The sequence below is a fragment of the Anabas testudineus genome, chromosome 23 (genome assembly GCF_900324465.2).
Source record: "Anabas testudineus chromosome 23, fAnaTes1.2, whole genome shotgun sequence".
Classification (NCBI taxonomy): Eukaryota; Metazoa; Chordata; class Actinopteri; order Anabantiformes; family Anabantidae; genus Anabas; species Anabas testudineus.
The window spans coordinates 10,809,142-10,821,692 of NC_046631.1; positions in this window are offsets into that span (position 1 = coordinate 10,809,142).

Here is a 12,551-nt window from a genome sequence, read left to right on the forward strand (position 1 = left end):
AGTGCAAGTCTGTGAGCTTTGGAGTGTGGGTTTGTTGCAACAGACAGTAAGACGACACACTGTACCCTCTGCGTCTTTGATGAGCTGCTTTTTTCCTCTTTCTCCATTTTTCTGTATCTCAGGGGGATAAAGGAGCAAAACAAAGGGACCGTCCATCGACTTCCTGTCTCAATTTCGCCATATTTCAAAAGGTGGATAGGTTGTGCACGGCCTTTTGTTTGGACGAAGTGGCGAGAGAAAGTGTGAAAGCACAGGTCTGTTTTTGTGGAGAACTTCTGTCTTTATTGGGGACTTGAGGTGAAAGTACAGACAAGGTGAAGCGGAGATGAGTTATGGCCAAAAAAACAGCAGCAAGACGTACACACACACAAACACACACACGCAGGACTGTCCTCTGATGTGTGTGCGGATGTTTATGCATCTCCCCATACCACGGAGGAGGGGAGAGGATGACAGATTTCTCTCCCCTTGACTGTCAAAGCTTCTGGTCCCTGTGTAGGCTGATAACATGGGAGCTTGCTAATTAATTACTTAGTGATGCATTTATTATCGAACGCAAGCATTAATAACAGTCAAACCCCCCACGGCCTCCAGGACACGGGGTGCTGATGCTCTGCACACACTTATCTTCACTGTACAAATCTTCCAGGCACTTTAAAATCTATAAAGCCTGTTAATACTATCAATAAGAAATCTTTCATAGACTTTCTGAAGTGCTAAAAGCTAAGGACCAGGAAAAAGGCTTCTCAATATTTAATGAAACTGAAGGCAAAATGGACACAGCAGTTTAACACCAATGACGTCTTGGACTTTAAAGCAGCATTTATCATTATTATTATATGAACAGTGGGTCAGATTAATGATTTTAAATGTTAAAGGAACTCTCACATCCTCTCAACTTTGCTAAGTGTTCCAGTCTTTCAGCTTATTGTGTCCATTTATTTGTTTGCACTGACAGAGTTAATGACTTGCTGGTGAACTTAGTGGAGCATTTAGCAGCTGAAGCGCTGGACTTTGTGCTCCAGAGTTCCTGGAGATCTAAGGGGGAATTGACATGATATATTTCTACCCTATATGGTTTATTTGTAGTAGCAGTGAACACCAGTCTCAGTAAAAGTAAAAGTCCACGGTGTTAAGAAAAGCTCAACCTCTTGTTGAGAAGCCAACGCTAAACCCAAATTCATGATTAAAAGTTCGGTGTTATCTAAGTAGATAAGAGAGCATGCACGCCTAAGTATGCCATTACATGGAAAAGATGCAATTAAGACAAACGAAACAAACACAATATGAAAGCTTGTCAGATTTCAAACCCTAATGGTCTCGAAGATTAAGATCAAAGCTAAAAGCTGAAATGAGAATTTGAGAGAAAGTTGTGTCATAAAAAAGTTATTTGGCAATATCTGGTGTCTCCGAGCGAGTTTCCATCTCTGCAGCTCATCTGCTTCCACGTTATAATTAATGTGACAAAACTAGACCATTACAGGAAGGACTGGGAGCCTCTGTGGGCTGCTACATCACATTTCAACTTCTGTCCCAGTGAGTTGGGTTTCATGGGGAAATGTGCTGATATACTTTATCTATCTTTAACTACGGTTTCAGCTTCATCGTTCTTGCCTGTTGAACCAAGAGCTGTGAGGGAAATATGGATTTAATTTGAAAAAACCCAAACAACATAACAGAGTCCGACAACCCCGATGTTAAAAAACATCCACAAGGGCACAAAGCGAAGCTCCACCTCTCCTGGAACTCCACCTGAGCAGATTTAATGTGTAAAATCTCTCTTCACTCCACCCACTGTGCAGTTCAAAAGATACTGAAACTTGAAATAAATGGCGACAATTAAACCCTCAACTACTGAATTCCTAATGAAGTGGAGATGTGAGAACGCCTTAGAAAGCTGGGCGAGCCGGAGCTGGTTTAAAGATGTGATAAAAAGCATCAATGACCTTCTTTAAATCTGTGGAGAATAACAGCGTTTTGATGTTTGAAAAGATCCTCAGCTGGCAAAGTGGATTATTGTCTCTAGCTCCGGAAGTCACTTTAGCATCTAACTTCACTCTCTAACTTTCAGGCCTCTGGCTCTAAGTTGAAGGACGGGACCTCTGAGATCACATCAAATTAATTTTTTTTCTCATCATCATCCAATTTGTAATAAATGCCTCTAAAGGGAGAATTATTGCTTTGGGCCAATCTTGTTTTCCACAGTCTGGTGACACTGTATGATGTTGCATGGTGATTGAGTTTGCACCCCCACATCTTCCCATCCCACCTATTACTCATGTCTTCGCTAAATCTGTGTGATTATACACATATTGATGACTGAGCTGACATGACTCTTTTTACTCCTGCCATCAAAAGCTCCAAACACAATTTTTCATTGACCTACATTGCCATTGCAATCACTGCAAACGACTTGATTGTATGTTTGGGCTATTTTCTTCTGCATTTAGACAGATTTTGCATTTACCAGGTAGGAGAAAGGATCTTAAAATCGTGAAAAAAAAAAAAAAAAACGACTGATGAGCTGAAGACACTTGTGCTATGCATTTACATTTGATAGTGTTACTAACCAAGACATTTGGCAATCACAACAATTCAACTGGGTCAGCCCTGTTTGGCACAAACTGATACATCATGGTTGATGTAATAACTTGAAAATCTCTGCAGGTCTGTTGCAATACTGTGTTTCTACGGAAAATAGTTTGAATGTTGAGGATTTTATTTATCAAATATATTTTTGGGGAAAAAACATTTTTATTATTCCACATCATATTTACTACAACTTGATTTTTCTAATCTTCCCACTATGTTTGCTTTGTAATTTCCAGGAGATGGCCGTAATGATTCATATGATTGATAAGTATTAGTAGTAGATTTATTGTCTTTAAGGATAAAAAAGTATAAAGAATAGAGAAGCCTGGTGAGAAACTGAGGAATTAATGTTGCTTTTAGCCCATTCTTCTTAATAACGTTGAGTTACGCTGTATTTTCCTGTTATACCACACGGGGGTGCCAGAGTCATAAATGTTTAAATAGTAATAGTCAATTTAACTAATTTAACAACTACTACTACTACTACTACTACTAATACTAATAATAATAATAATAATATAAAAAAAATCATGATGTTGTTATGTGTCATGTGGAAGTGGCCAAACCCAGAGAATTATCCATCAATTCTACATTTACTGAGCATTTTAGCACCTTCTAGCTTTTTGTTTTGGTTTTGCCTTCTGCAAAACCATTGATGTTATCATGATACATCCAGGCCTGATAAAAATCTCAGAAGAATATCACTGTAAATGCTGCACAGCTTCGTTGAATGTACAGACAGAGTGAAGATCCAGGTATCCCCCCCCCAGGAAAGCAAACATAGGGTGAATGAGAATGACAGCGAGTATTAGAAAGAAACATGACTTTAAATGAGTGCTAATACTGAACTGTGTCTGCTGGGCGTGTAATTATGCAATTGTCTACTATCACATCTGCCATTACAACATTTTTAAAGTAATAACATAAGATTTAAAGGCAATAAAGTAAATTAAAAAATGGCAAAAACTAATGTGTTGTTGTCATAAAGCAGATGTCAGGAAGTGGATGTCGCCATCAAAAGCTATGTATTGGTTGATGCCTCTTTTCATTCATCTGCAGCAGAAGCTGACAGCTCATCTCAGTGAGTCATGATGCTGTAATCCACAGAGATTACCCCGTGTCATGTACGGCATCAGTATCAGCGCAGACTTGATCTGACTTCAGAGCAGTCTGGGCCAGTAGGGGTGGATAAATTGTACTCACAGACAAGAAGTGAAAGTTAGCTCACGGATTCTTTCTCTACCATCTTCCAAACTTTTTCAAATCTACTTTTGAAAAGTCTTTGTCCCCGTGTGAAACCCATAACTGATCTTGACTGTAATTATCAGTGGGTCGGTGCAGGTCACAGCGGCTCACACTGAGCTCACTCTTTACAGGAGCCTTTTCTTATCACAGCAGGGGGCAGGAGGTGAAGAGAGCGACATCAGGGTTTAGCACAGGCATATTTTACTTGTACTGGCATATTGTGCTGCAGGCTCTTTAGATTTTTGGAGCTCTACAGTTTTTCAAGTCTAAATTGACTGGTCTGTAAGTGGCTGGGTAGTGTAGGAGCAACTTGTAAGTCGCTTTGGATAGAACGTCAGTCAAATAACTGAATGTACATGAGATGTTTGCTGGTTCCTGAATGTAAGTTACTTATGGATGTACAGCCAGCTATCAGTGGATTACTGAAGACACTGGAAACTACAAGTCTGCTCTAATGAACAGTCTGAATCGTAAGAAGATTTCACAGTGAAGATAATTATACACTGTGTTCCTATTTGATTCTAACAAAGAGTAAAAATTCACACACTAACTGCTGAAATTAGGCACTGAGAGCTGCTGCTGCTGCTGCTCCAAGCCGACCTTATCGCTACCTGTCAGATCGTTTGCATGCACCTGTCCCTTTCACCTCATGCAGAAGATTTAGCTCATCATCACCCTTGCAGTTTAAAAACCTCTGCTGTGAAGTGTTCAGCGGGCCACTGATCAGGCCCCGTGGAGCCCGTTTGGAGGTTATGAACCTCTACCTGCAGGCGAGGATGATTAGTCATTCCTAATCGTTCCTGGGATTCAGTCCTGGGATTCAAACTGGCAACCACCACATTAGTTGGCACAGGTGAGGGCTGAGACACACTGCGGTGTCTAAATTGCTTCCACAGGACATCAGTATTGTTTGCACAAGTTACTCCTGCTTATCACAAAGTCATTACAGCCTGAGGCAGATTATAAAATGAAGCACTGTCCAAACAACACAGTGTTTGCTGAGCACAAGGAGCAACAAACTGGTCACACGGTGTGATGATGTGAGGTCGAGACGTGAGTTTAACACAGCAGTGGCCTCTGTTGTGCACTTGGGAGACAGAGTGAGCCTGTGAGCGACTTCCACCAATGAGGAGATTGCGTGTTCTCGTCACGCTCCGCTGAAGCATGAAAAACACTGTGAACAAGGAGGCTGCCACTTAAATCAACACACACTGTAGGTCACACAAAGATTTGAACCTCTACTAGTTTTGCTTGTTTTTACTTTTTTTAATTTCTTATCTAAATTTTCTTTATGTAGAACAAAAAACTTAAATCACTAATTCTGCTATCTCAGTTTGCTCAGAATCATTAATTTAGAGAAGTGTAATAAAACAATAAGCGGATCATACAAAATAAAGGATAATACTGATTATTTTCTGATCTTATGAATTCATAATTCATCATGAGCACACTAATGAGATTTCAGGTGACTCAGGTGTAGCATGTACTTTGACACAGCAGATATTCATCTACCATCTCCAGTGCAGTGAAGCAGCCATGCTGCCATCTGCTGGTAGAAAAGACCAGTTAGCTGGAAGACAGAAACTCGCTGCTGCACAAGACGGGAGAAGCAGGGTGATGTAGGCATATGTGAGTGATAATGAGAAGCTTTACATACATTAATAATTTTGATTTTGCAAAAATCCAGTGATCTAACTTCATCTAATCGTCTTCAAGGACGTATGATTGCAGCCTTGAGGTTAACATGAGCAGCAGGGTTCAGTCCATCCATCCAGTCAGGGAGTGGATAACTCCTGTAGTATCTTCCCACAGTGTGAGGTGCATTTGCAAAAGGATTTTTTCATGTGTGTGACAAAACCTTCCGCCCTTGACTCTGCTGAATAACACACACACACACACACACACACTCCCCCAGCACCAGCAGACCACCACAAACTGCAGCTGAGCGATCATCATATTGATTCATAAGCTTCTCCACACCTCTGCCAGCCAGTCATGCCTAACTTTCCCCTATCGACGCGTGTCCTGTCACAGCCAGCTGACAGAAGATACATTTCACAGCCACATACCACGACCTCGGGCTTCTCACATCTTAATCCACTTCAACGCTCTCCTAATTACTGGAGTGTGTCAGAAAATAGAACACAGCATAATTTAATTCCTATTTCCTCAGATGTGCCCAACACACTGGAACAACTAACAGAATACTGAGTACACACCACAACACGACACCCCCCACTCCTCCTTCCCTCACTACTTCCACCGCCACCACCTTTCCACAGCCATCGCCTGCAGGCAGCCCTGTGATGTGACTTCCAACGAGTTTCTGTGCCTGACAGGAGCCAAGGACGATCGTTCAGAATGGGAGGCACTTTGGATAGATATGCAACAGCAGACATGATCCCCTCTGTGGACAAACAACGGGGTGCTGTTTCAAGGCACGAACACATCAGCAGGGAGGGAGTGAAACAAACACACCCCCCTCCCCGACATAAATCGATGACTTGTGCTTCTGCTTATCTGCAATCCACACAGTGACATGCAAACTGGGAAATGGGAAGCAGGAAGTCGGGGACACACTCTATTTTACGCTTTCACTTATTCAATCAGTCGCTTCACTGTCTCTCACATAAATCTGTTTCCCTACTTGTAGGAGGGACACACACTGGGGGACACACTGCTGCACGCTGAGATGAAAGCCACATGTGATGTATTGATTTCTGAATACTAACTTGCTGATTTAGTTTCATGGGATAACTAAGCTTTTCATTGCATCGCACCGCTCAGCTGGAGCAAAACTGCTTATTTTAGACACAGGGAATCCTCCATTAAACTTTATCCAACCCGTCAACTCGGTGAGGGGGCTCTGGCAAACAGGAACTGACTGGTGACACATCGAAAAACAATGTTATACTTCAAGGGGACATCTGTTCATTTTCTCTGCCTCAAGAAAAACCCTGAGAACCACGATTGGCTGAGGCCTGTTTCTGTAGCTGTGATGAAATGATGACTGTGGCGAAGCAGGTGGAGTGGGCTCGAGAACACACACACACACACAGGAACACACACGAACACAGACACACAGAAAAGCCTCGTCTGATGGATGCCAACCACGCGTGTCCTTGGTTGATGTGCTGTTTCCACAGCAACACCGGGCCTTTATCGTCATCACATGGAGAGCCGGGTTATGCCAGAGCAGGAATTCTTTAAATAGCCTTTAGCAGTTCACAGCAGAACAACAACACATGATTAGACCCACCTCTACGGACTATGAGACTGCATTTGTCATCATTGCTATATTTATACAACACTTTAGAAAACAGAGCCTGAAAGGTGCTTCACCCTCTGGAGACATAGAAAATCTTGATTGAATAATCTAAACACTGAGGTAGACTGGCAGGTCAACGAGGGAATGAATGAATTTCAGGTGCAAAGACAGAAGAAATTAAATAAATAACCCACAAGGCAGCTGAACTACTGTGTAGACCACTTCATGGTGACAGAAGAAAGAGAAAGTGAGTAAAACAGGACTAATGCTGCATTTACTTTACATCTCACCCTGCACAATGCTTTTCACGAGCCTGGTGACAATCAGCAGCGTGAAGCTAATTTGTTGTTGCCTTGTTCTCGAACTTCTGAAACACAAGCAAGTGAATTAATTTGTTTTCAATTGTTTTGACACTTTACACACACACAAACACTGTGCACCACCTTTCAGGTATATACATTTAAAATAAATACTGGTGCTAGAAAAGTTACTAATCAACCAGAGATAGTTGAAATGTGATATCCAATATATTATAGGTCCCAAAAACTTTTAGGAAGGAATATCTCTGCAGCGCTGCCGGTGTGTTCTGTGACTCTGGGCTTCGACAGCACCTCTCCACATTAAGATGAGCTTTAAAATATAAATCTACAAAAAATATATATTTGAAATAAAGTTCCAGAGTGTAGTTTTAATGCCAGCACAACTTTAGATTGGTCATTAGTGTGGTGAAGAAATGAAGACGTAGTGGAGTTTAGTAGCCTAATTAACACAGTGACACTGATGAGAATTTAGAAATGATACTTGCGTCTCTCCAAACACTATGAATAATGAACTGCTGCCTGTAATTTTGCAGATTTATTGTAAATTGATGACAGTTTGCTCAACAAATATTCCCAGTGACAGATGCCAGGAAGAAAACTGCTCAACACATTTTTCAATCCTGATTTTTATGCACTGTGTTCAGTTGAGTCACACTCCTGGTTCTCTCCCTCCTTCACAAGACAAAGCAACCCCGCTGCTGGTTAATTCTCAGCTGTAGAGCCCACTGGGAGCGCTTTTAGCTGCCTATTTTAAAGCCATCAGCATTTCATTCTTCTTTTAGCCTTTTGCATGGGAAATTTTAATTTGTGCTCACAGAGACCTCTCAAACATATTTACGATAACTAAAACGTTCTATGAATAACTCGGTTCCTCTTCAAATAATTCAAAACAGCAAATTATTCAAGGCCAACCTGAGGTACCAACACAGTTTAATGGGTTTTTACAGCTCCAGCTACGACACACACCATCAACTCAGACTATTTATACTGACATAATTAGCAGTCGATTGGACATTCTTCAACTGGCTTCTTTTGAATTCAGACCCATGACATCTGACAAATCTATTAATATAATTTCGATTCAAATGAGCTTGTTTTGCTCCCTGCCATGTGCTTGATTAATGAATACATTATGTGAAGGTTATTGGACATAATTTACTATCTTCTCACTGCCTAAAACATGTAATGCAAACAGATTAGGAAGAAATAACCTCCTTTAATTTTATCCATCTCAAAGCTATTTGTTGTTTTATTTCCACTATCTAATTGTTTGTTTTAATAATATAGACACCTGTTATTGCTTTTTATGTAGTTTAATATGTATATGTATTGAGACTAAAAGATTTTATTAGTCCCGGATGAAAATAGCTTCGCCTGGTGACATCTGCAAACACTGTCAGTAGTCTAATATTGTAAAACAAATGAAAATGCATTGTTGTCTGCATGGCATTGACTCAGCACACACACAAAGACATACCCCACATGGCCGCTCATCATCACTGACACATTGCTTAGTCACAGATGAGATTATCAGTGAGAGTTGTGGGTGGGGACTGACTCACGAAGGAAACATCAATGGGAGCTGTGTCAACATTAAGGTGTCGTGACATCAGCTGCATCTTCCAGCAACCAGACATGTAGGAAGTGACAACGATTTAATCCAATAAGGCCTAAACGCCTCTGTTATATTGCCACAGTTATGATACTACAGCTCAGGAAATTTGCACTAATGGGGCCCCACAGTGTGAGCTCATTGTTCTGATAGATGCAGCGCTGGAGAAATATCTCTAGAGGGAGCTATGAGTAAGGAAGCCAGGGCCCATGGTGCATGCTGCATGTTGGAAAGGGAATAACGCGCTGTGAATGTGACACAGTTTCTCATATAAACTGGAATTTTACACATAACAACACTGTATACACTTTTAAAAATGCCCCTTTGCTTTTCTTTTCTACTCAAACAAATGGAAAAAGTGACATGACTCTGTTGACAACCCTAACTTTACCACTGTAAAAAAAGAAGAGTAAGATATTTTAGGAATATAGTGTGAACCTAATCAGCTCACAATAGTGCCACGTTTGTCACTGTAAGAGGATTTAAAAAGTCTGAATTCTATTAACATTGGCTAAATTGGATAATGTTGCAATGACGCCACCAAAAGCCATTAAATGGATGCCGGCCCCAGTGTCTCCACCTGACACTGTTTACTGTTGACAGTCGGCTCCTCCTCCTCCCTTTTCTCCCTGTTAGATCACAGACTGCTTCGGCTCAACCACCCTGGCAGCAATTTCCGAAATACAAAGATGAGGCGGGCATTTGTGTGTTTGTGAAGTGATGGGTGTGTGGATGTGCGGGTGAGCAATCACACAGTGATAAATAATTAAAGTCAGTTTTCTGGCATAAAACATGAAGGAACATAAATGATTTCAAAAGACACAGACTGAGAGAGGCTGATAATTACGGCTTCTATTGATTATGTGCTTTGCCTCAGAGATTTTCCTCTTTGTAATTAGGCATCGAATTCAGCTGGAAGTGCCTCTAAATGACCATTTACAGGATTAAATATAGATGAGTGCTGGTCTGGATCCTGCGAGCCCCCACTCTCAGCTCCATTAACAACTATATCTCAACAGAAGTTAGTGGACGTCCACTCAACAAACAGTCGACTCACACAGGGAAACAACAGGAGCTGATTCAAAGGCGTCATGAACATCTCAGCTTGAGTGTGTTACTCTATAGTTGTTAAAAATGTGAATCCAATGAAAGAAAAAAGTGTAAAAAACTGAAATAAAGTGTGAATAAACGTGTGTGGTAGAATCTCATTACTTTTAATGGTGTGTTCCTTTTGATAATCCTAAACTAGGGACTGTATACAAATTCTTAGAGATGTAAATGGGCGAGTTTAAATATTGTTTCACCTTTAAAATCTAGGAAAATAAATGGGTATTGCCAGACTATTTCTCCTCCACTGATTCCCTGAGGTTGCATCAGACTAGAAAATCTCTATAACCCTGTAAAAAATTACAAGTGGTTCTTTGATGATAACGTAGCCGCTAATGCACAGACTATAAGACCTGGAAATGACCACATCCTACTATAACGTTACCGCTCTCTCCTTTTCAAATGACATATCAAGAAAGACTGAACTAAAAATACAAGTCTCTCCCTTTGCTGACACTCTTCTTCAAAACAAATGTTTCTTACATTACGTGTTCGGATTATTTTTACCAGACTTGTCCTCGTCAACATGTTTATATTTACATCTCCTCAAACACAATCACTCTGTGTTCTGTCGGGAACTACTGATCATTTTTGAATGATTCAAATTCGGTCTGATACGACCTGAGCACGGCGGCAGCAACAAATTATTTTTAGACTGGTAGCGTGCATGATATTGGAATTTGGGTGGGGAGAGTTGATGCTGCTGTGATACACCACAGTGCTTCGTCCTCAGGTTTAGTCAAAGTGAGTTCATGTGACTGGCCTGGACCTTTGCGGTCCTCAGCAGTGAGCACGCAGGAATGTTAAGAGCGTAGAAATGCACTGTTTAATCCCAAACATCCTGATCAAAGCCTGCTGCTCTCATTGCAGTAAGTTGTATAGTGGTTCAACTTGAGTAAAGAATTGATAAATGAAGTAGTACTGCATGTCTGCTAGTCTTCCAAAGGGCTGTTCTGACCCCAGCACTGTTTCTGTCTATACAGTGCCACTTGGAAAGACTCCACACCGAAGTCAACGCAGCGGCATGATCAGAGAAACCAGGGACGTGGCCGAACAAATCACAGAGCCGGAGGGAATTAAAACTAATCACATGGTCACAGAAAAGGGGATGATTGAGGACAAAGAAGAATAAGAAAGTTGTTAAATGAATGGACTGAATGTGGGTATTTATCTTTAGCCCACTGACCTCACAGCATTGCTTTCTGCTCCAGCGACTGTATTGATAAAGCCTAGAAATAGCATGCCTATTTCTCCTAAAGGCCATGGAGTGGATGAGTGATCTGAAATTACCACTCTACGATGACACAGTGTTCTCTGTGAAATACCTCAGCCCCCTGTGCACCCCTGCCACCCTCAGTCCTTCAGTATGAAGGAATATCTCTGAGCTTTCCTTCTCTCTCTCGCTTCCTCGCTCACAGTTGCCATGGAGCTCAGAATCAGTGACATCATGGGAAAAAAGCGTGTGTATGCTTGCATGTGTGTGTGTGTGTTTGAACATGAAAGCTGGAATTTGCAGACTGAATGAGTATCGCCAGCAAATATCAGATGACGAGCAGAAGCACACACAGCAGGAATAGTGCGTGCACACGAACACACACACATACGCAGAATCCTGCAAGTACATGAATGAACACAAACACACACACACACACGTACATCCCCTGAACGTGGCACACAGACGTAAACACTTCACGTAATCCTCCACCAACCCGTCATTAGTTTTATTACAACACTTCCCACACGTAAGATGAGATTACACAGTTTGCCCAGTTTAAATGTGGGTTAAAGGGTCAGTTCACCTAAATCACAAAAAAAAAAAAAAACTAATACATTATTAGAAACTAACTATTTATGATACAGTCAGATGGAGAAATGTTTTCAGTTCATAATGAAAAACAAACTGAGATATGCAGTAATTCTTTGAGATGCTATAAGATTAAATTTCTATTTGGAGCTTTCTTTGAACAGCACTATGAAAAATCATGTGTATGTGATGTTGTTTGTGAATGCTCTTATGGATTTGTCCATGTTTTGTATATTTGACATTCATAGAGATGGGACAAGTCATTTTAGGTGAAGTGACCTTTTAAATATTTCTCCCAGGCGTACTGTAAACTGTGGCCTTTCATTAGCAGGGTGACAGGCCACTTCTGAATGCATGGCTGAAGCAGCAGAAAATAGAAATCACTTAGAAGAGGAGTTATGTGATAAAAGAGGGAACCATAAATAATCTACATGTGAGTTGGCCCGCAGAGACAAACTGCTGACACATGACGTGTCCTGTGCTGCGTGGAAGAATGTGCAGCACAGACTGAACGTGTAGCTACGTTGGTGTTTCACTGCGCCCTGTCCATGCTGCAGGGCTGATAAGTCGGTCCTATCTGCGCTGCCAAATGCTGCCCTCAAG